At 34.5% G+C, this 26,073-nt stretch overlaps 1 pseudogene; it reads right to left on the bottom strand.

Moving 5' to 3' along the window:
* Positions 1 to 13,561: 13,561 nt before the first annotated feature.
* Positions 13,562 to 14,509, bottom strand: LOC103258051 (annotated as a pseudogene).
* Positions 14,510 to 26,073: the final 11,564 nt, after the last annotated feature.

Here is a 26,073-nt window from a genome sequence, read left to right as displayed (position 1 = left end):
CCCAGAAATTAGTGCTGCATACGGCTTTCCTGTGGGTCCAACCAGAAGTGCGCACAAACAGAACAGGAACTTGACTCACCTCTCAGAGGGCTCTGGGGACATTGTGAGTCTGCCAGAGATGACAGTCAGTCATTTGCGAGTCCACAGACTCACCAGGCCCGATGAATACTGAGGTTCATGGGTATGCAGACCCACAAGGTCAGCTGGTGATGGGGCTGGGGATTAAGCTCTTGGATCTCCCGGGCGAGCCTCCAAATGAAATAGGGACCGAGCGCTTAATTCACAGACACCAACACCAAAAGTACAAGTTATAAAAAGGAGAGGTTTATTAGCCAAGAGCCAGGCCGGTGGCCACTTGCCTGCTGGACATGATAGTCCCACAGCAAGGGGCCCCCATTAGCTGTAGGGGCTTGCTTAAATGGTGCAAAACCACATTGGGACTTTCCAAGTGGGCCAAACTGCAATATCCTGGAGGCCTAGGTACTTGTAAAGCAATGCTAGCGGGATTCACAGAACTGAAAAAAAAGCTGTTAAAAAAATTTAACCTAGCCAGCAGGTACTGTTGCCAGTTTCCAGGAAGGGGACTTTTTAAAAAAACTCTGCAAGGTTAAGTACATGCTTAGCCTAATTTTTGACATTATAGATGTCTTTTTAAGCCCTCTTCCACAAGGTTGTTTTCATGATTTTGCTATTGTGAATAGTGCTGTAATGAACATACAAGTACAGGTGTCTTTTTTATATAATTATTTCTTTTTTCTTTGGGTAAATCGCTGGAAGTGGGGTTACTGGATTGAATGGTGTTTCTAGTTTAGCTCTTTAATTAATCTCTATGCTATTTTTCATAGAGCTTGAACTAATTTATAATCCTACCAACAGTGTACAAGTGTTCCCCCTTTTAAAAAAGTCATCTAGTCCTGTGCTTGTTTCTTTTTATGGGGGAGGGGGGGTTGACCACTGATGAAATCTTCTTACTTTTTTTGGTCTGCTCAGATGTTCTATTGTTTCATACTTCAGCCCTGGCAGGCTGTATGTGTCTAGGAATTTGTCTATTTCTTCTGGTTATCTAATTTGTTGGCTTATATTTGTTCATAGTAGCTCTTATGTTTCTTTGAGGTTCTGTTATATTAGTTGTAATGTTTTTTCATTTATAATACATTTATTTGAGTTTTCCCTATTTTTCTTAGTCTAAAGAAAGGTTTACCAATATTGGTTTTTTTGTTAAGTTTAAAAAATTTTTAAAAATTGGATTTTTTTCAACTATTTTTACATCTCTATTTCATTTATTTTTGTACTGATCCCTATTATTTTCTTGTTTCTAGTTACTTTGAGCTTAGTTTGGCCTTCTTTTTCTAGTTCCTTGAGGTGTGAAACTAAATATTTTACTTGAGATCCTTCTTTTTTCATAATGTTGGCAGTTATCGTTATAAACTTTCCTCTTAGAATTGCTTTTACTGTATCCTGTAAGATTTGGTAAATTTTGTTTCTATTTTTGTTTTTCTCGAGATGTTTTAAAATTTTTCTTTTGATTTTCTTCTTTGACCAACTGGTTGTCAGAATGTGTTTTTAAATTTCCACATATTTATGGATTTTTCATCTTTTCTCCATTTGTTGATTTCTGGTTTCATGTCACTACAGTGGAAATAATCCTCAAAATGATTTATTGTTCTTAATTTTTTTGTCTTTTTTGTGGTTTAACATATGAGCTTATGCTGGAGACTTTTTTTTTTTTTTTTTTGAGAAAGCAGGACAGAAAACCTCCCACAGTGGGAGGGGACCCGAGGGCGTTGCCCACTGGGGACTATTCTATGTGCACCTCAGAAAAATATCTATTCATCTGTTCCAGGATGGAATGTACTATATATTTTTCTATTATGTCCATTTAGTTTATAGTATAGTCCAATATTTTCTTATTGATATATCTATTTTTGAAAGTGAGGTATCGAAGTCCCCTAATATTATTGCATTACTATCTATTTCTTCCTTCAGTTCTTTTATTAATATGTGCTTTATGTATTAGGTGCTCTGACATTGGGTACATATATATTTAAAATTATTATATTTTCTTGATGTATTGACCCTTTTATCATTATATAATTCCCTTTATCTCTTGTGACAGTTTTAAAAAAAAATTTAAAGTCTATTTTATCTGATATAAGTATAACCACACCTTCTTTCTTTGGGTTACCCTTTGTATGGGTTTTTTTAAAATTTTGTCTCTTTTAGTCTGTGTTTGTCCTTAAATTATATCTTGTACAGAGCTTTGATCTTGTTTTTTTTGTGTAATTAATTTACCAATCTGTGGTTTGGTTGGAGAATTTAATCAATTTATATTTAAAGTAATTATTCATAGATAGGGCTTACTATCACTATTTAAAAAATTATTTGGTGAACTTTAAGACCTTTCTCTTTATATTTTGTATATTTACTGCAGATTTGTGTGTGTGTGTGTGCGTGTGTGTGTGTGTGTGTGTGTGTGTGCATGGTTTCTATGAGGCTAATATAAAACACTGTTTAGTTATAAAAGCATATTTTAAATTGATAATTACTTTGATTACACACAGAAAATTTACACTTTTACTTCACTCTCTCAACATTTTATGTTGTTGATTTGACTGTTTACACCTTTTTAATATTGTGTATCTATTAACAAATTATTGTAGTTATAGTTATGTTTAATACTTTTGTCTTTTAGCTTTTATACTTGCACTAAAAGTTACATGTGCACCATCTTTTCAATTAGAGCATTCTGGACTTGACTATATTCTTATCTTCACCAGTGAGTTTTGTTCCTTTTCATGCTTTCATGTTGCTGACTAGTATCTTTTATTTCAATTTGAAGCACACCCTTTGGCATTTCATGCATGGTACATATAATGGTAATAAACCCCCTTAGCTTTTGGTTGTCTGAAAATTTCTTTATGTCTTTTACTTTTGAAGGACTACTTTGTTGGGTATAGTTATCCTTAGTTGGCAGCTTTTTTCTTTCAGTAGTTTTGAATATATAATCTCACTATCTCCTGGCTTTCACATTTTTTTGCTGAGAAATTTGCTGAAGTTTCTGAAGTTTCCACTATATGTGATGAGTCACTTTTGTCTTACTGCTTTCATATTTTTTTTTGTTTCTGACTTAATACTTTGATTTTAATGTGTGTCAGTCAAGACTTCTTATTTCTCAACTTACTTGAAGTTCTTTAAGTTTTCATGAAACCTTATCAGACTTTGAAGGTTTTTGTTGTGATCTCTTTAAGTAAAGGTTCTATCATTTTCTCTTTCACTATTCTTTTTAAACTCCTGCAATGCTTTTTTTTTCCTTGATGGCATCTCATAAGTCCTGTAACCCTTTTCTCCCTCTTTTTTCCCCTCACTGAATGTGTAATTTTAAATTACTGGTTTTGATTTTTTTAATTCTGCTTAATAAAGTCTGCAGTTGAAGTTTACTATTCTTTTTTTAGCTCATTTGAAAATTTTAGTTCAATCTTAGAGTTCTTCAGTTGCACAATTTCTGTTTGGTCCTTTTTTATTGTTTCTATCTGTTTGCTAATTTTTATTTATTTTATTCATGCATTGTTTTCCTTAGTTGTCAATCTGTATTCTCTTGTAGCTCACTGAGTTTTTAAAAAATGATTATTTTGAATTCTTTACTAGGCAACTTGTATATTTTCTTTTCATTGAGGTCACCTATTAGAACTTTATATTGTTACTTTGGTGATATCATATTTTCTTGATTCTTTATAATAATTGAAACTTTTTCTTACTGTTTTTACATTTGAAGAAATAGTCACCCTCTCCAATCTTTACTGAGTGGCAATGGTTGAGTCTGGCTAGAGATTCTGGGGATCTCCTGGAACTTTCTATGAATACTCCCACTTCACTCTTCTTGCTCCATCTTAGGAGACAAGTTTTAGTATTTTGTGTCTTCTATCAATCCCACAAACAGGCTTGGTGCTGAGAATTTCCTGTTTATCTTCTCAAGGGCAGAAGTTTGTACAATTTCTCTTAAATTGGGAGAGTTGAGCTGGCTGCTAATATCTACCCTGTTTTTGAGATTCCAGTGCTGTCTGTTGGAATCTGTGCAGGCTATTTATTGCACCCATGGGATGCTGTCAATGGAGAGTGGTGCTTGAGGTGCTGAGAGCATGCTTCAGCTAGTTGGGGGAGGAGTTCTTGGGTGAATCATCTTGTAGGGTTCATGCATGGGCAGGCCTCTTGGTTGAATCCAAGAGACAGAAATATTTGCAACCAGCTATGGAGTACTGTACACCAGTTACTGTGTGCTTCTTCTCCTTCTCCCTGTCCCTAATTGTTCCCAGATGATTCAGCTCTGCCAATATTCTCAGTGTTCTGAGTGTGGTAAAACAGAAGTGAGAATTCTAGGAGTATTCTGCATGGCTGGAGAAGTGAGGGACTCATTTTACTTTTGCTTTCCCTTATGAAAGAGATTGTGGGCTGATAAGACCTCCCTTGCCACTGAATTGTGCTGCCTTGGGGGAAGGGTGACATGGGTAAAGTAAAAATGCTTTCTTAACTCTTTTCAATACATTCACTCCCAGATTTTTTGGCTTCATTGGAGTTCAGAAAACTTAGACTCTGGGGCTCCCACAAAGATATTCTCACCCATGGGTCTTTGCCAAAATTGGTGTTTTAGTGGGAGGATGGGAACTGAAACCTTTTATTCAGCTATCCTTTTGACATTATTCTACATTGCTAGTCCATTTTTATTTTATTAAAAAAATTTTTTTTATGTGTGTTGGAGTCTTACTCTGTTGCCCAAACTGGAGTGCAGTGGCATGCTCATGGCCACCGCAGCCTTGAACTGCTGAGCTCAGGCAATTCTTCTGCCTCAGCCTTCCAAGTAGCTGGATCTACAAGCATGCGTCACCATGCCCAGCTAATTTTTTGATGCAGTCTTGTCAAGTTGCCCAGGATGGTTTCAAACCTATGTGCTCAGGCCTCAGCCTCGCTCTCACCTCAGCCTCCCAAAGTGCTGGGATTATTAGTGCCTGGCACTAGTTCATTTTTAAATTGAGTTATTGGTCTTATTATTGGGTTATAAGACTTTTTTATATATTTGGAATATAAGATTTTTGTCATATGTATGTGACATATAGAGTGTATATAAAATACATTTACATGCAAAGATCTATACACACATATATATTCATATATAATATTTTCTCCCAATCTATTGTATATGTTTTTCATTTTGTTAATGGTGTCTTTAGAAAAGACATCTTAAATTTTGGTAAAGTAACTTCTTAATCTTTTGTGATATTGTTTTTCTATCTAAAATGATTTGCCATCTCAAGATCATAGAGAATTTTTTCTGTCTTTTCTATTACAAATTTTTAGTTTAGCAACTACGTTTGTCTATAATACACTTTAGGTATATGATTATTTTCAAATTAATTTTTGTGTATAGTGTATTTAGTGTGGTTTTTTTCCCCCCCTCTTGGCTATCCAGTCCACCACCATTTTTTTTAAAAAAGACTGTCATTTCATTGTGGAATTAGCTTGGTACCTTTGTTGATGATTAATTGATCATTCTATTTTTTTTTTTACTCTTTAGTTCATTGCATTTGTTAATATTCCTATCCTATGTTATTACTAGAGTGGCTTATTTACTATATACCTTTATAGTTAGTTCAGAAACCATACAGTGTAGGTTCTCCAAATTTAGCCAATATAAAAAAATTTTTGGCTATAGAAGGTTTTTTCATTTTCAAATACATTTTAGAATTAGCCTGTCAATTTCTACAGAAAACTTGTTGGTGTTGTGATTACATTGAAAATATAGATTGATGTGGGGAGCATTTTAAAAATATTTGGTTTCCCAATCTTCAAACATAGCATATCTTTCTATTTATATAGATTATTTAATGTCTCTCAGAAAAGTTTGTAGTCTTCATCATACAGATATTATATATTTGGGATGGTATTAAAATAATTTCTACTTTTTGTCATATATAGAAAAAAGATTGATTTTTGTTCTATTATGTTTTAGTTTGTCTTATTCCTATTTATTCTAATGATTCATGGTATTATTTTTTATTTATCCATTTATTGAATTCTTTTGTTTGTAACTGTTAATTCTCCTGTGATATCCAGAAAAAAACCATGTCATTTTCTAATTGTGTAATAATCTTACTCTTTTCTAATTTGCATTCTTTTTATATATTTCTATACTTTAAAGTGATTTAGTCAGGAGTGCCTGAGTAATCTTAAGGATAATTTTGAACAAGGTTGTATTTTTCCTGTGTAATACTTTAAGAGGAAAGTTTTAGTGCTTACCCATAAATATGATACACTCTTTGGTTGAGATATTTTAATTTTTATTGAATACTAGAACTTAATTTTAGCAAATAATTTTTAGTATATAAAGATATTATTCTGTCATTTACCTTTAAAATAAACTAATATGATGTACTATTTTAATAGATTTTATAATATTGAGTTAGCCTGTACTACTAATAAATATAAATAGTAGAACTAACTTGGTTTTGGTGTGTCATTTAAAAAAAAAATATTGCTATTATTTTTGTGCTGGTATTTTTAGTTTGGATTTTTGCATTGTTATTTGTGAATGGTATGAAACTGTTGTTTCTGAGCTATTTTTGTTAGCTTGTTTCATAAAAATTATTTTGAGACATATCTTCTTTTTTCATGCTTTCCATCACTTCAAGTAGCATTGATACTGTGTAGTTCATAATAATTGCTTAAATACAAGTATTGGTACTTTAGTTGGGAGGAATATAGAAAAATATATTTGCTTTTATTTAATTATATTTTCTCTTATGCTTTATATATTTAATTAAAATATCCCATTTACTCAAATAAAAATTATTATATTTCAAAATCTTAGCATATCTGTAATATTGTTCCTACTTATTTTCATATTCTTATTTTACCCTTTTCCCCTCCTCACCAAGTCTACTTTGACTATCAAGAACTCATGGCCAAGCTGGGCTCGGTGGCTCAGCCTGTAATCCCACGCCTTTGGGAGGCTGAGGTGAGTGGATTGCCTGAGCCCACGGGTTCGAGACCCGCCTGGGCAGCGAGACCTCATCTCTACAATAAATAAAAAAATCAACCGGGCGTGGTAGCATGCGCCTGTAATTCTGGCTACTTGGAAGGCTGAGGCGGAAGGATCGCTGCGGTGGCCGGGAGTGGCCACTGCACTCCAGTCTGGGCGACCGAGTGAGACTCTAACTAAAAAATAAAATAAAATAAAAAGAAATTAAAAAAATAAAAATAAAAAAATTTAAAATAAAATAAAATAAAATAAAAAATATAAAGAATGCATGGCCATGTATAGTTCTCCAGGGAATCATTTATCAAAGGATCTGTGGTAAAGGATTATTTTCTTTTAAAAGTTTCCAATGTGTATATTCCTAATAGGGGAATTGCTGGGTCATATGGAGTTCAATTTCTAGTTCTTCCAGAAATCACCACACTGTCTTCTGGAGGGCATACCTCATCAACAAGGGTACCTGCATAATCAATATTTGTATACCTAACTCTAAATTGTACCCCATATCTTTATAATAAAAAAGAAAAAAAATAAATAAAAGTTTTCAATGTGTTATTGATCAAATTTTTTTAAAAAGCTATAAAAGGTCTCAAGATTGTCAAAGTTCTGCATTCAATAAATGCTCAGTTCTGTAATTCAAAGTTCTGTAATTCAATAAATGCTCAGTTTCACTTTCTGTCCTTATTTCACCATAGACTGGCATGCAGAGTTCAAAGTCTGATGCTGGCCCATGAACCACACTTAAATTGTTCTGTTTTATGGTTCTCATCATTTTAAATTTAGCTATGTTATTTTCTGGTGAATAGAAGATTGCCTACAGCTTGTCTCCATTGCAGATAACTTAGTGTGAAATTTCTCTGTAATATATGCCTGGAGACACAATTGTTGAGTGTGAAGTATACTGCACACATTTAATTTGACTGAATATTATTAGTTCACTTTTTAAATTATTTATTTATTTATTTTAAAGATGTGGGGTATAATTCAGGATTAGGTATAAAAGTGGTCATCGTACAGATAAAGTTTGGGGCCTCCTTTTGGTCCCCACTTTGCCTGATTTGAGATCAGGTACCCTTATTGATGTTATGTGCCTTCCCCACCCCCTGGCAGTGTCCTGCTACTGCAAATCCTTTTCTTATAGTATTATGGTAAATGTTTAGGGTCCACTTATGAGGGAGAACATGTTTTGCTCAGTTCTTCGTTTCTTTCTTTCTTTTTTTTTGAGTTGGAATCTCACTCTGTCACCCACACTGGAGTGCAGTGGCCGCTCCCGGCCACCGCAGCCTTGACCTGCTGGGCTCTGGAGAACCTTGACCTCAGCCTTCCAAGTAACTGAAACTACAGGTGCGTGCTACTACACCCAGATAATATTTTTTGATTTATTGTAGAGATGAAGTCTCACCAAGTTTCCCAGGCGGGTCTTGAACCCGCGGGCTCAGGCAATCCACTCACCTCAGCCTCCCAAGGCGTGGAATTACAGGCTGAGCCACCGAGCCCGGCTCAGCTCTTTGCTTCTAAGATAGATTGCTGAGTTTTTTAGACACTAAATTCACTCAAGTTGCTGCGAAGTCCATATATTTTTCCTTTCTTATGGCTTCATAATATTACATCATGTGTATGTACCACATATTTTTTATCCTGTCCCCTTTTGATGGACAGCACGGTTGGTTATAGGTTTTTGCTATTGTGACCACTACTGCAATAAACATGCATGTACAGGTATCTTTTTTGTAGAATGATATGAGTTCCTTTGGGTATGTTCCTAGCAGGGGGATTGCTCTTCCATATGGAAGGTCAATTTCTAGTTCTTTTAGAAATTGCCCCACTGTTTTCCATATAGGTCGAACTAGTTTGCATTCTCACCAGCAGTGTAGAAGTGTTCCCTTTTTCTCCACATCCTCACCAGCATCTGTTGTTTTTTGTTTTATTAATGATGGCTATTCTTACCAGAGTTATGTGGTATCTCAATGTAGTTTTGATTTACATCTCTCTAATGATTAGTGAGACTGAGCAGCACTTTTTCATGTGTTTGTTGGCTACCCGTAAGTCTTCTTTTGAGAAGTATCTATTCATGTCTTTTGTCCACTTTTTAATGGGGCTGTTTAATTTTTTCTTTTTGGCGTGTTTGAGTTCCTTATAGATCCTGGTAGTTCACTTTTCCTAAAGAATGCACCAGTGGACATTCCTATTAATCATGCATGCAGGTTCCCACATCCTCACTTTCTTGTGACCATGGTATTTTCCTAGTATATTTTGTCAAGGAAAATAAGCATAAAGTGATATCTTATTTTAATTTTTATTTAAGTACAAATTAATTTTATTGTTGTCTAATATTCTGCTTACAATTTGGAGAGTTCACATTTCTATAAATTATGTATGATTTTGTCAATGTTTCTGTTGAATTGATTTATAGATGTTTTCTGTTTATTCTAGATTTGAATTTCTTATCAGTTCACTTGACAAAGATTTCCTCATATTCTGTCACCTATTAACTCGGTCTGTCTTATCCTTTATGGACCAGAAATTATTACATTTGAAATAATAATGAATTGTTCTTACCTTATGGTTTGTTCTTTTGGGGAAAAAAAATGAAATTTATCCGTCTCAAGCTAATTCCTGTCTCAATGAGAGTCAAATGTTATATTAAAATTTATTTTCCTTCTTATATTGGGTTACTGCTACATGATTTTTGTTGAATCATGATATTTTATACCATAGATATAATTTAGTAAATGTTGCTTTGTGTTTGCTCAATATATACAAATATATTTACATGCTAGGAAGATTGAAAGTGATAATGTGTATATGTATGGTTGTGCTTAAGAAAAATGTTTAAATATTTTTAAATCATTCAATGGTCTATTCATACTGAAAAAAAAAGAGAGAGTCATGTTTGGAAGAGAATAAGTGTGGCTAAGTGGCTGATTCAGAGAGTTAGTATGGAAGTGAAGCAGGGATTTAATCAGACATCCTAACAAAAGCCAGAAATTGAGATGGGGTTATACCAGCAGAAACACTGCAGCAGCAAGGACTAAAAGAAAGACAAAAAATGAGACAAATTGAAGGCGATCTTCGACCTTTCAGAAGTGAACCGCACAGTTATTCAGATGCAAAGTGATATTCTTCAATAGAAGGGAAAAAGAACTCTGAAGGCAATTCAGAGATCATTAGGGCTGCCACTCCCACCACAGACTGTATTCCTGGTCCTGGGAAGGCAGAGTTGCCTCCAGCTCAGTTTCAAAGTGTGGGACCAATACTCTGAGGAGCTGTGGGGATGGGGCTGTTTGGCACAACGCGAGGGCATGACTCCTAACCCAACAGAGAGCAGCAGCGTGGGTGGGGCTATAGCAGAGAACCACAGTATGGGTAATGCAAGTGAGAGCTGAGGATGTGATGTTGCCACTCTGTGGGCCTAGATAGTTGGATTTCTACTTGAATGGTCTGGAGTCAAAGAGGATTATTCCCAAGAGGTAGGATCATATAGAGTTTACTGTATATGACTTTCCACTTATTTGGGACCCATCTCATCTTTCTTACTTTCTCTTTCTACTTTTTAGAATGGAAATATGTATCCTATGCCTGTTCCGCCATTGTTCTTTGGAAGCATAAAACCGATTTTGTTTCAGCGGTTTACATTGGGGAAGAATTTTTCTTCAAGATAAATCATAGCAAGAGTCTCATTCATGTCTTATCTAGATTTTATATATATATTTGGTGCCCAAACCTGGGATTATCTAGATGATATTTAGATGAGACTTTGGACTTCAGACTTTAGCACTGATACTGGAATACATTAAGACTTTTGAGATTATTGGAATACAGTGAATTTATTTCTCTTGTAAGAGGGATATGAATTTTGGGATGTCAGGAGTGAAATATTATGCACTAAATGTTTGGGCTCCCTGTAAACCTTATATTGAAGTCCTGTCTCTCAATGCGATAGTATTAGGAGATGGTGCCTTTGGGCAGTAATTAAATCAGGAGGATGGAGATCTCACGAGTGAGTTTAGAGAGTTCTCTAGCTTTCAGCTTCCAGAACTACAAAAAAAAAAAAAAAAAGGAGGAGAAATTTCTATTGTTATAAACCACTCAGTCAATGATAATTTTTTATAAAGCCCCAACCGTGAAGATATCAGGACCACACTATTCATACAATGACAATTTTATTATAGAAAAAAGATACAACTTAGAACCAGCTAAAGGAAGAGATATATAGGGCAAAGTCTGGGAGTTGTCCATACATGAAACTTCCATCATCTGCAGGGACATATGCTTTTTTTTTTTTTTTTTTTTTGAGTTGGAGTCTCACTCTGTCGCCCAGACTGGAGTGCAGTGGCCACTCCTGGTCACCGCAGCCTCTTCTGCTGGGCTCCGGCGATCCTTCCACCTCAGCTTTTGGAGTAACCGGAATTACAGGCATGCGCTACCACGCCCGGCTGATTTTTTGATTTATTGTAGAGATGAGATCTTGCTGCCTAGGCCTGTCTTGAACCCGCGGGCTCAGGCAATCCACTCACCTCAGCCCCCCAAAGGTATGGTATTATAGGCTGAGCCACCGAGCCCGGCTATATTATGCTTTTGACATTAATTGTGGCATGGAGTACTGCCAACCTAGGAAGTTTAGTTGAGGCTTAGTTGAACTCTGTGTCCAGAGTTTTTATTGGAGCTTGATTACTTACTGGGTATGTGACTGATTTTTAGATTCAAGGTTTAGAATAATATTTCAGGTTTCCAGTGCCTCTGGAGTTTGTAATTGATATAGAATATCCTGAACTTCTCATCACAAATCAAATTGTTAGACCTTGCAGTAGCCAAATAAAGACTGTTCCAGACAAATAAAGTCACTCCTATTAGATAGGACATTCCAGCAATTAGAGATCATTTCAAAGTAGCCAAGGGCAAAGTCAAGATTTGTCTTTAGATAAATTTAATTCTTCCCTATATTCCCTACCTCCCATATATAACCTTTACTCAAGGCCATATCTCAGGAATGCAAACTAAGACTAATGCCATCCTAACTTCAATAGAATCTGGGATATAAAGTATTTATTTTTCTGGTATTACCTTCCACACAAAATCAGAGTCCTTTCAGGAAGAAATAGAGGAGAATGAAGTCAACCAACTATATGTTGTCACAGCTGTGAGTACACATATAGAATAACAAATAAATTATTTGTCTTTCAGTGTATTTAGGTAATCTCTTTCCCATGTTATTTCTGTCCCAAACTGTGGTCATCTTTCTTTCATCAAAGTCTAGACTAATATTTTAAAAAATAAAGTTAATCATCTTTGTTAATCATTGACTTCACATTTTGGTTGAAGACTTGAGCCTTTATTGTATGGTTTAGATACATTTGCTGGACCCAGCAAGTTCTTATAAAACGTGGACTGACATAGAGCAGTACTGGTATGTAGCTAGTAAGCATTCTCATTTACTAGACACATTCAGAGTTTCTGTATGTATTCTTTGTTCTCTTATTCAAGAGCTATTTTAATAAGCACATAGATTCTTGACAATTAATGGTTTCTGGGAATACAAAAATGAGCAGAATACAAGTAACTCTTGTCTTAACAGAGAGTTAATTTGATTGTTTCTCGTATATACATTTGTGGCAGAATAAATCATAACCTACTCTGTGTTCCTAGCTGAAAAGCAATTTACTCTGAGTAGGAACCTACCATCGTGTGGTAGGTTGCAAAAATGGCCACATTCTTTTCTTCATTGCATTCACACCATTAGGATATGATGTACAATCTGTATACTAAAGCTTTTCTCTTAAAAGTTTCTATTTTTAACTCAAACAATTCTTGGCTTCCCTTCTAAATCCCATTTGAACATGATGACTGATGTGCCTTTTGTAAATAAGTAATCATTACCTAGGTTTTTAGATTTATCTATTTCTAGATAATCTTATAGGAGATGAAAATAGAAACTATTTTTAGGAATTTCCTTTCTCTAGGCCAGAAAAAGCTAGATGCAGAATAAATAGGATATCTAATGATAGAAATAGTGTTTTTAAGTGCCAGAAAATGTAACAAATATGGGAATATAGACTAGAAAGAATATCCTGAGTCATAAGATGCTTTTTAAAGCAATGCTTTTATTTTACACTCAGATTTGTGTAATAATGTGAACAAAATTTGTTAAGGTCCTCATTGCAGGCAATTCAGAGCACTTGCTTAAATGAATGGAAAATAATAAACATCATTTTAATATTGATTTTATACAAATGAGACATTTCTAGTCTTAAAACATATTTGAAATAATACTTTATAAAGTTCATACATGCTTCTTACTTTTTAAGTAATCTCAACAAAATCTTTCTTTGTGGGTAGTGTGAGATATGTCACTCAGCCTGTATTCCAGGGAAAATTAGTCACAGGAGAATTTCTTACCATATATATACGCCCCTCATTACAAGAATTTCTCTGTAGAGGTAGGTAGCACTGATTTAAGCGGTGAACATGCTCCCAATTTCAGGGAGATTAAATTCCAGTAGAACATCTCTGCTCGATGTTTTGATGTGCTAAATTTTAACAATTGGGTCCAATCTGAAAAAACTTTTTACCTGTCACTTTCGAAGCTTCTTTTACCTCCTTATTTCTCAAGCTGTAGATCAGAGGGTTCAGCATGGGAATCACAATGCCATAAAATATAGAGGCCACTTTCATATTCTCCTGGGAATTCCTAGAGTGAGGCTGTAAATACATGTAAGAGATGGTCCCATAGAAAATGGTGACAGCTGTCAGGTGGGAGGCACACGTGGAGAAGTTTTTCTTCCTCCCTGCAGTGGAAGACATCTTCAGGATGGTGGCCATAATGAAGATATATGAAAAGATGACAACCACACAGTGAACATCAAGTTAAAGCCCACAAAGACAACAAGTAGCATGATGTTGATGTCAGTGTTGGAGCATGAAAGGGAGAGGATTGGGGGAACATCACAGAAAAAGTGATTGATGTTATTGGACTTGCAGAAGGACAGTGAAAATGTAAAGCCTTGTGTGTACAGAGGCATTTATTGAGCCCATGACATATGATCCAGCTACCAGTTGGATGCAGACAGTTCAGGACATGATTATGGGATAGTGAATGGGTTTACAGATGGCAACATAACGGTCCACTGCCACTGCAGCCAGAAGGTAACAGTCACTAGTTGCAAATGTTGCATAAACCAATAAATGCATCACACAGCCCTGAAATGATATCAAGTTATTTTCTTTTGTGAAGACTTGGAGCATCTTGGGAGTAATAGCAGATGTGTAACAGATATCAACAAAAGCCAAATGCTGTAGAAAAAAGTACATGGGTGTTTGAAGTCTGGAATCTATCTTGATGAGTAGAATCATTCCAATATTGCCCACCATAAAAGTCACATAGATCAGAAGAAATATAATAAAGAGGACATACTGAAACTCATGTTGAGCACCAAATCCCAGAAGAAAGAATTCAGTTACTTCCGTGCCATTTCCTTGTGTCATGCCTACTAAAAGTCTAAAAGGGACCAAGAAAAAAAGCAACAAAAACCTTTGTGACTTCTTAAAATAAAAATCTTACTTTTCATGTCACTTTTTGACTTGGATTTTAATGACAAACATTCACAACAGGGTTTTTTCCTCCAAATATTATTTTCTATCTTACTGATAAGAAACCACAGCATAAACAGTGTTATGTGAGCCATCAACTCATTTTAAAAATGAAGACGATTTCACAGAAAAATACTGACTTTTGGCCAGGTGTAGTGGCTCAAGCCTGTGATCCCAGCACTTTGGGAGACTGAGGTGATAGGATGACCTGAGTCCATGGGTTCGAGACCAACTGGAGCAATTTGGTGAGACCTCATCTCTACAACAAATCAAAAAATTAGCCGGGTGTGGTAGTATGTGCCTAAGGTTCTGGCTACTTGGAAGGTTGAGGTGGAAGGATCCCTTGAGCCCAGCAGGTTGATGCTGGGGTGGCAGTGAGCATGCCACTGCACTCCAGCCTAGGTGATGGAATGAGACTCCAATTCAAGAACATAAGAAAAATACTGACTTTTAATGTGTGATTCTAAACAGCAAAGATTAACATACTTTTCTATTATATGAGAAAGGCACTCATATTTGCATAAGGCAATTTTTTTTTTGAGTAGGAGTCTCACTCTGTCGCCCAAGTTGGAGTGCAGTGGCAAGCTCACGGCCACCTCAACTTCGACCTGCTGGTCTCAGGCAATCCTTCCTCCTCAACCTTTCAAGTAGCTGGGACTATAGGCATGTGCCACTGTGCCTGGCTAATTTTTTTATTTATTGTAGAGGTGAGGTCTCACTAAGTTGCCCAGGCTGGTCTCGAACCTGTGGACTCAGGCATACCTCTTGCCTCCACCACTCAATGTGCTGGGATTATAGACGTGAGCCACTGTGCTTGGCTATAAGGCAATATTCAAATATGGTTTCATTACTATAAGAAAATGACTGACAGTGGTGAGAAACTATTGGGGGGGAGGGGAAGGGAGATGGGATTAATGGTAGTAAATATCTGTCTGGGGACGGGGAGACAACTCTTATCAACAAGGGTGCCTGAACGAAGCATATTTGTATACCTAACCCTTAGCTGTACAGCACAATATCATAATAAAAAATATTGATTAAAAAATTCTTTAAAAATTAGTAAATAAAGTTTATCAAAAAAAACAAAACAAAACACAAATATGGTTTCATACCTTTTTAACAACCTACAGTTTTTCTCAGCAATTTATCATTTTAATCATTTAATCCTGGTTCAAGTTCTTGAAATTAATAGAATTACAGATAATAATTTTCTAAGTTATATTCATGGTCCACAAATGTTTGAAGGCCTCCTAGTTTGTACCACTATCTTTCTGCAACTCTTCTCTAGATGATTTCCTTCACAAGCCAAGTAGTCCTCTTAGTTAATAAATATGAGAGGGGTAAGTTTGCATTTTCCACGACACTGTTTATTTTTTTAGTTACAGCTTTTCAGAAGGAAAAATCATCTTTTACCATTTGATTAATACATGATGATTGCTTACTTTAAATTATGCATCTCTTTGCTTTTCTACTTTGGAATTATGCTACCTTTGTACCTGGCTATGTATATAGCTGAGATATATTCATTTATAGTTTTTTTTAAATATACAGTAAGACCTCATTACTTTCTGAATCAAGTGCCTTTATTCTTAAACACGACTCCATATTGTTAAGTGCTGCTCACTGTGGAGTGATGTATCATGGACCCTTGATATAACAGAAGTTGGCTTGCTCTTCATTAATATATATGCTTGCATCTGGGCACAGCGATAGACCACGCTTCCAACTAAACGTGTTTATGTGTTACCACGAAATAATGTTCTGATCAGTGAACATGGGTAAAAGTAGTGCATACTATTTCTAGACCTGAGCCATCTTCCTAAAAACACTACTGCGGACTTTATAAACACTGCACACTTAGGTTACACTCAATTTATAAAAAATTTTATTTGTTTAATAATAAATTAATCTTAGCATACGGTAACTTTTTACTTTATAAACTTTTACATTTTAAAAATATTTTTGACTCTTTTGTAATAATACTTCACTTAAGACACAACACATATACAATGGCACAAAATATTTTCTCTCATATGCTTAGTCTTTTTTTTTTCCTCTGAAATAGCTTTTTATTAAACAGCAAAGCAGAATTGCAACACAATTTAAACGTCTGTAAATCAGGTCACAAAAGGGATGCAAATGTTTGCAGTATGACTATTATATATTCATACAGTTAAAGTCATTAATCAAATCTTACACCAATACATAAGATTATTCCATGATTAAAAGTAGCCCAAATCTAATCATTATAAACTATATTAGTGTATCTCTTTTTCTATGATTACATTTTAGCATAACTTCTGATATTGATTCTGTTACCAAGTGGTATCTACAAATCAGATTTTCAGAAACGGTTAAAGGATGAGTAAAACTCTGCAAACCAAGTAGTTGATCTGACAGAAAATTCTAGGAGAACAAGTGAGACAAAATACTAAACAAGATCATCAATAAGTATATATGTAAAACCCTCCCATTTTATTCACGAGTCTGATACTAATGCATTCAAGAAATTTTGCAAAAGTTGATCTGCTGGGTATAAATAAATCTTGAGACCAAACTCTGTGTAACTGCTCTCTTTCTAGATGTGGCTGACAAAAGGCTAGTCAACCTTAATCTACTTTCAAATATATTTCCCAAAAGATCTGCTCTGTGCCAGAGATAATACAAATCTAGTGAAAATATTTGGAGTTGGTTACTGTTGTTTACCGAGCACTTTCCCACCTTATTTCTGCTTTTTCCTCAAGATTTCTATTTTAAACCCACAAATGACCAGAACTTATATCTTTTCAGATAATACAAAAAGTGAGATCTTTTGTGCACAAAAGTTTTTACCAACAAATCTTCCCAAGTCGACAATTCAGTTTCAAGGAAACACTTTTAAGCTCAGAGCCTCCATCTGTTTTCAACTGATTCGGAAGAAACCAGCAATCCTACCTCAATACTAAATATCACAAATGGCAAGCCTAGCTGAGAAAGTATCTTATTTTGGTTGAGTTTCAACAAAGTTCAGGTTACTCTCAGAGTGATTAACTAGTAAAATTACTTTTACAAATGTGAAACCAGTTTTCCCCGAGGGGAAGGGAAGTAGGAAGGAGAGGCCAATGGAGAAGAGGCACAAGATGGCGAACAGGGACATAAAGCTGTGCATTCAGGGCATGATTTTGGTCACTTTCTCACAACATGGTGGTTATTGTCTTGTACTAAGCCTATAAGAAACGACAGTGCTAAGCCTACAAGCCAAAGCAAATTTGATAAAACACTCATCATTAAGTTTCATAAATATATGCAATTATAAAGTCTCTACAATACATTTGCATGTTTTCATAGATTAACATAATACACAGACTCATGGAAGTCTCCTGTTATACTGTTAATTTTGCCTACCTCTGACATTATTTTCATAAATATTCAGTGAAGTCACAAAAAAAGGTACTGTAACTTTTGGAATTTACCCAAGTTTTAAAGAAAAACGATCAGCAGCAATTCCATAAAACGAAGGGTATCAATCCCTTACTTTCTTTTGCTCTTTGTGTCAGTTGTTTGAAAACACTAGAAGCTGACATGAGGTTTTCTATATATTGTCCAAGAACTTGGTTTTCTGATTTTAGTTTTAGGTTTTCTTCCTTAACTGCATCTACTCTTGCTGAGAGATCGTCAAGTGTGTGTTGGAGTTCCAACACTTGATTAATAAGTCATGTTTTTTCTTCCAGTTCCACCCGACTTTCAGCATCAACTGCATCCATGCCAGCATTCATCATCTTGGGGGGCAAACTTTTGAGCCTTGGATACATAATCCTTGATGAATGGTCTTTGGTTGGAGGCGCCGGCAGGGGGAGGGATGGGAGGACGCCTCAGGCCCCGAGACTTGGACCAACAGACGCCCATATGCTTATTCTTTAAGAAGTTTTTGGTTTTAAATTAATTTTATTTTACTTTTTCGATGCAAATAGAAAAGTAAACTAAGACATAGACACATACATTAGCCTATGCTTACACAAAGTTAGACTCATCGATATCACTGTTTTCCGCCTTCACATCTTGTGCTACTGGAAGGTCTTAAGGGCAATAACACGCATGGAACTGTCATCTCCTGTGATAACAATGCTTTTTTCTGGGATACCTCCTGAAGGACCTGCCCAAAACTGTTTTACAATTAACTTTTTTTAATAAGTAGAAAGGGCATACTGTAAAATAATAATAAAAGTATATTGTAGTAAACACATAAACTTGTGACATATTTATTATCATGGAGTATTATGTACTGTACATAATTGTATGTTATACTTTTATACAATTGGAAGTATATTAGGTTTCTTTATGCTCACATCACTACAAACCATGAGTAATGTGTTGCACTATAAAGCTACAATGTGTAGTCATCACTAGATTATAGGAATTTTTAGTTCCATTATAATCTTATGAGACCATCGTTGTATGTAGTCCATCATTGACCAAAACTTCATTTTATCACGCATGACTGTACAGCTATAGTAATTAACACTACAATATTGGTGGAGGGATAGACACAAAGATGAAGTAGAAAAGAGAACTCAGAAATAGATCTACACAAATATAGCCAACTGATTTTTGATAAAGATACAGAAGACATTCCATAGAGGAAGATTAGTTTTTTAAATAAATGGTGCCAGAGAAATTGAATATCCATAGGCAAAAAAATGAACTAAACCTAAACTTCACACCTTATATAAAAATGAACTCATAATGGATACTATATTTAAAAGTAAATTTAAAACTGTAAAACTTGCAGAAGTTTTATAAGTCAGACAATTTTTTTCAGATATTAGAGCTTAGTGAAGCATTCTTAGGCATGACAAAAAATACAATAAATAAATAAATAGAACCTCATCCAAATGAAAACTTTTGCTTTGTTAAAGACCTGATTAAGAGGATGAAAAAACGTGCTATGTACTGAGAAAAATATTCTCAGACCACATATCTGTCAAAGGACTCATATCTAGAATATATAAGGAAGTCTCAAACTCAACATTAAAAAAAATCAGAAAATGGATGAAAGGTATAAATAAACATTTCATGAAAGAGGGCTGGATAGATGATAAACAGGCACATGAAAATATGTTCACATCATAAAGCACTAAGGAAATGTAAATTAATAACAATTGAATATCAATACTGCAAATGGTGAGTTATCATTATAAATAATAAAAACAGTGACAATATCAAATGGTAGCAAAGATGCAACGTAACAAGATATCTCATACGGTGGTTGGGGGAATGTAAAATGATACAGTCACTGGAAAATAAAGAGTTTCTTTGAAAACTAAACACATGCTTACCATATTTGTTCAGTTCTTATACTCCTATACAATTATATTTACGCAAAACTCCTGGCCATGCTAATGTGTAAACAGTTTACCTTTTTTTGTAATAGCCCCAAACCATAAACAACCAAAAGGTTACACAACAGGTGTCTGGCTAAACAAGGTGTGGTACATCTTTACTAAAAAGCCTATTTCCAAAGGGGAGGACACAGTACATGATTTCATTTTTCTTATCAAAATGACAAAGCTGTAGAGATGGCAAACAGGTTAGTGACTGTTGAGGGTTAGAGGTGTGGAACTATCAGGGCTAGCATGAGGGATCTGTATGAAATATGATATTGTGATGAAATAGGTCTATATCTTGATTATAGTTACACGAATGCAAATGAGCAACAAAATGACAGAGCCACATACACATGCTGAACCAATATCAAATTCCTAGTTTTGTTGTTATAGTGTACTTATGTAAGACTTAACAATTGAAGGAAAACTTGGGTAAAGGGTTCATAGGACTTCTCTGAGCAATCTTTGCAACTTCCTTTGAATCTATAAGCAGTTAAATCAAAAAAAAAAGAAAAAATAAAAAGAGGAAAAGTAGAACCCGTTTTGAAATGACGGGAAGTTCAAGTGTGCAAATTTATGTAAAATTCCCAGTACAGGGGCGGCATTAATTGGGTGTTCATCAGATGGCCATAATAACACATGTAAATAATACTTATGCGTAAAAGATGTGTAATTTTGACTGACTGATGGATTGCTCAGTTGATTGATCAACGCAATTATTTCTTCATTTACATCCTTCCCCAGGCAACATTCACCCAATTCAAATCTCTCACTGTGTTTTCATTATAGCAGGAGGAATAATGGAACTCTTTCTGGTCTTGGGGTAAACTATGTTAGAACTTTGGCTCTGACACTTTTACATTGCCACTTCCCACGCACACTGTGATGATACACAGCTGATTTTGAAAATGAGATTTGCTTTGTTTTACTTATATGACAGTTGCCTTCAGATTCTCTTTCTGCAACTGGTGCAGGCTGATTGCCCACCAAGGTTTCTCTGCATGGTTTCTTCTATTCAGGGAGTTTATAGCAGGGGCCTAAGGGATGAATACCCACTCCCTTGAGAATGTGAGGTTTTGGGGGCTGAGATGGGATTGGAAAAAGTATTCATTAGTTATTCTCTGCTGGAAAAAAACTTAAAATTTCAGAGGGAATAAAATTTATTTTTGTGTTACTGCCATTAAAGACATATTGCTTTGTTTTTTTTTTATTTTAAAGATGTGGAGTACAATTCCTTTTCCTTTTTTTTTAATTTAAAAGATGTGGGGTATAATTCAGAATTAGGTATGCAAATGGTTATCATACAAAGTTTGGGCCTCCCTTTGGTCCCCACTTTGCCTGGTTTGAGATCAGGTACTCTTATTGATGTTGTGTTCTCCTCCCCCCCCACCCCCACTGGCAGTTTCCAGCTACTGCCAATCCCTTTCTTATAGTATTATGGTAATGTTATTGACAAATTCCCTCCCTCCCTCCCTCCTTCCCTTCCTTCCTTCCTTCTTTTTTGTCTCCCTTTTTGCCTGTTCTTCTATCTGCTTCCTGCCTTCCATTTTCTTTTTGGATGAATAACAAACCATCCACATGGTAAAAATTCAGAAGTACAAAACCGTATAGAGGAAAAACCATGACCCCCTCTATCCCTTGATTTCCAATCTCTAGTTTCCTCCCCTGGAGATCATTAATGCTACAAGTTCTTGTTATTCTTTCAGATATAAGCCATCCATTGTACAAACAAATGTATTACTATTTATATTGTTATGATTCCCTACACAAATGGCAATGTTTTGATCACATTGTTCAGCTTGCATTTCACTTTAATAGTTCTAGGTGATCTGTCTATATCAATATGGAAAGAGAAGCCTCACTCTTTTTAATGGATGTGTTATATTGTATTGAAGAGCTGTATCATGTCATTTGTTTAATGAGATTCTATGTCCCACTGGTAGACATTTAAGTTTTTTCCAATATTTTACTAATGTAAATAATGTTATAATAAATTTCATCATTCATAAATGTGAATATATTTCTGGGAATAATAGATATTTGGGAGACGTATCTTGGTGTCAAAAGACATGAGCATTATATATTTTGATATACATTGCCCAAGTGTCCTTTGAGTTATAATCACTTCTAACAAATCTAGAATGACTACTTTTCTAAATTCTCTTTAACACGATGTTAAAAAAATTTCACTATTCTTTATCCTTATGATAAGTAAAAAACAGTGTTTTTTAGAATTTTTTTTCTTCTTTCTTCTATGAGTCAGGTTGAGCATTCTTTTCTATGTCTCAGAACCATTGGAATTTCTTTTTCTGTAAATGATATGTTTATGTATGTTCCCTTAATAAGTATTTTTGATTTTAAATTAATATTTTGAATCACATACCCTTCCTTGTAAGAGTTGCTAATATTTGTTTCTTATTATTAATTATTTTACTTTGCTTACTGTACATTTTACTGGGCAAAACTGATTTAAAAAATTATTTTGCATTTTGTGCAATATTTATAAAACATTTATAAAATATTCAAAGGTTTTAACATATTTACTCTTATCTTATTGCCTCTAAGTTTTAATTTTTAAATTTAAGTCATTCAGCCATTTTCAATTTACTTTTATGAAGTGTGTGAGATAAGTTTCTAGTCATATTTCCTCACTCTATATTTAGTCATTGCTTCAACATTATTTATTGCACTATCCTTCATGACTGCAGTCTCAACTTTATCACACAATAATTTTCCTATGTTTTTAGAGCGTATATGCAGTGATTTTAGCATACTCACAAAGTTGTGCAACAATTGCCAGCGTCTAATTTCAGAATATTTTATCACGCCCAAATGAAACCCCCATATCCATTAGCAGCTGTTCCTCATTTTTTCTTCACCCCATGCCCTAAAAACAACTAATCTACTTCATGTCTCTGTGGATTTGTCTACTACGAACATTTCATAGAAATGAAATCGTTCAATACATGGTCTTTTGTTTGACTTTTTTACTCAGCATGTTTTTAAGGATGATGTGACATTTATTAGAACTTCATTCCATTTTGTGCCAGAGTAATATTCATTGTTCAGATACACCACATTTTAAAATACATTTAGCAATTGGTGTACCTTGAATTGTTCCTACCTTTGGGCGATTGTGAAAAATGCTACTATGAATATTGTTGTGCAAAATTTTTCAGTGTTTCAAATATATATCTAGAAGTAGAATGGCTGGATCATATGGGAACTATATGTTTCATATTTTGAGGGACTACCTGCTTTTCAAAGTGACAGCATCATTTTAGATTACTTTAGCAATGTGTGAGAGTTCCCTTTTCTGCACATCCTAGCCAATACCTCTTATTGTCTGTCTTTTAAATTATGTCATCCTAGTAGGTGTGCAGGGGTATCTGTTTGTGACTTTATTTGCATTTGACTAATAACTAATGTTGTGAATCATCTCTTGATGTGCCTTTTGGCTGTTTGTATATCTTCTCTGGAGAAATATCTATTCAGAACCTTTGTTCATTTTAAAAATTGGATTGTCTTTTTCTTGTTGGGTTGTCATAGTTCCTTATAAATCCTGGGTACTAGACACTTACCAAATATATGATTTGCAAATATCTTCTCCCATTCTGAGGATTGTGTTCCTATTTTATTGATGGTGTCAATAAAGTAATAGTAAAAAAAAGTAACAATCTTTTTTTAAAAGTAAAAACAGGATGTCAGTAAAGTAATAGTCAAAACAAATTTTTTTACTTTTGATGAGATCCAATCTATTTTTTTGGCTGTTTGTGCTTTTAATGTTATATCTTAAAAAGCATTGCCAAGGCTGGTGCGGTGGCTAAGCCTATAATCCCAGCACTTTGGGAGGCTGAGGTGAGAGGATTGCTTGAGCCTGGGGATTCGAGACCAACCTGGGCAACCTGGTGAGACCTCATCTCTACAATGTCACAAAAATTAGCCAGACGTGGTGGTGTGTGTCTGTGGTTCCAGCTACTTGGAAGGCTGAAGTGGAAGGATTGCTTAAGCCCAGCAGGTCGAGGCTGTGGTGGCTGTGAGTGTGCCACTGTCCTCCAGCCTGGGTGACAGAGTGAGATTCCAACTCAAAAAAGAAAAAGCATTGCCAAATCTAAGGTTATGAAGATCAACTTATATGTTTTTCTAAGGGTTTTGTAGTTTTAGTTCTTAGAATTAGAACTTTGATGCATTTTTTTAGTTGATTTTTGTATATGGAGTGAAGTAAGTAAGAGTCCAGCTTCAATCTTTGCATGGTCTCCACTTGTCTCAGCAGTATATGCTGAAGTGAGTGTTTTATTAAATGGCTCTTGTGCTCTTGTTGAAAATTCATTGACTGTGTATACACAGGTTCATTTGTAGATTCTGATTCTAATCCATAGTTCTAAATGTCTCTACTTATGCCCATACCATACTATTTTGATTACTGTAGTCTTGTAGTAAGTTTTGAAATCAGGATGTATGAGCTCTCTAACTTTCTTTTTCCTTTTCAATATATATATATATATTTTGGCTAATTGATTACCTCATAATTTCATATAAATTTTAGGATCAGATTTTCCATTTCTGCCAAAAAAGCTACTGAAATTTTTTAAAATAAGAATTGCAATCAGTTGGTAGTTACTTATTGTCCTTTTTATTGAACTTTTAAAAGTACCTACTTTTTGTTTTATTTTTTCTGGTATTTTTCTATTCTCTATTTGTTTATCTCTATTTTAATCTTTATAGTAGTCTGAATAGTAATTCCATGTTAACAATTTCAAAATTTTCAATCCACAAGTACATGATGGCTTTGTATTTATTTAGGTCTTTAATTTCTTTCACTAGCATTTAAAAATTTTTGGTGTATGAGTCTTGTACTTCTTTGATTTAGTTTATATGTACACATTTTATTTTTTGATGCTTTTATCTTAATTTGCTTTATGATTGTTAATTATCAGTGAATAGAAGTATCACTTTTTTGTGGGTTACTCTAGTGTTCTACAACTTTGATAAATTCATTTATTATCTTTTTTGCGTGTGTGTGTATTTTTAAGGATTTTCTATAAATAAGAAGAGGGTTTTATATCTCGTTTTTAAATTTATATACCATGGTTGCCTAATTGCTCTGGCTAGAACTTTCATTAGCAGTGGGAAAAGTGAATACTTCTTGTCTTGTTCTTGATCTTAGGGAGAAAGAGCAGGTTTTCAACACTGAGTATTATGTTAGCTGGGGTCATTTTTTGTTGAGAAAGTTCTCCCTGGTACCTAGTTTACCGGGAGTGCTTTTTTAAGTCAAGAAAGGATGTTTAATTTGTTTACTTTTTTTTCTGTATTAGTAGAGATAATCATGTGTTTATTAAGTCTTCATTCTATTATGTGTTGTATTACATTGATTGATTTTCTTACATTACTGTACCTTTACATTCCTGAATAATTCCCATTAGTCATGGAACATAATCCTTTTAATGTGCTCTTGGATTTGGTTTGTGAATATTTTGTTGAGAATTTTATATCTATATTCGTCTGAATTACTAATCTCTCATTTTCTTTTTTTGTAATGTCTTTATTTAGCTTTGGTATCAGGATAATTCTTACCTCTTTGCATGAGCTAGAAACTGTTTCTTGCTCTTCAATTTTTTGGAAGAGTTTGAGAAAGATTGGTGTTAATTCTTCTTTATGTGTTTGATAGAATTCACCAGTGAAGTCACCTGACACCAGACACTTTTTAGTTGGGAGGTTTAGCATTACTAATTCAGACTTTTTATTTCTTCTTGAGTCAGTTTTGGTAGTTTGTGTGTCTACAGGAATTCACTTCATTTATGTTTTCTAATTTACTGGTGCAGAATTGTTTACAGTATCCTATTACAATCATTTTTATTTCTGTAAGGTGGTAGTGAAGTTTCCACTTTCATTTTTGACTTGAGTAATTTGAGTCATCTCTGATTTTTGTAGTTGTTTTAGTTATTTATTGTCCTTTTTATTGAACTTTTAAAAGTACCTACTTTTTGTTTTATTTTTTCTGGTATTTTTCTATTCTCTATTTGTTTATCTCTATTTTAATCTTTATTATTTCCTCCCTTTGCTGACTTTTTTTTTTATTCTTCTAGTTCTTTAAGG

This window comes from Carlito syrichta, unplaced genomic scaffold (assembly GCF_000164805.1).
Source record: "Carlito syrichta isolate Samal-C Ts95f unplaced genomic scaffold, Tarsius_syrichta-2.0.1 Scaffold301948, whole genome shotgun sequence".
Taxonomy (NCBI): Eukaryota; Metazoa; Chordata; class Mammalia; order Primates; family Tarsiidae; genus Carlito; species Carlito syrichta.
Note: the sequence above shows the minus strand (reverse complement) of the source record. Positions and strands in the feature narration are given on the sequence as shown.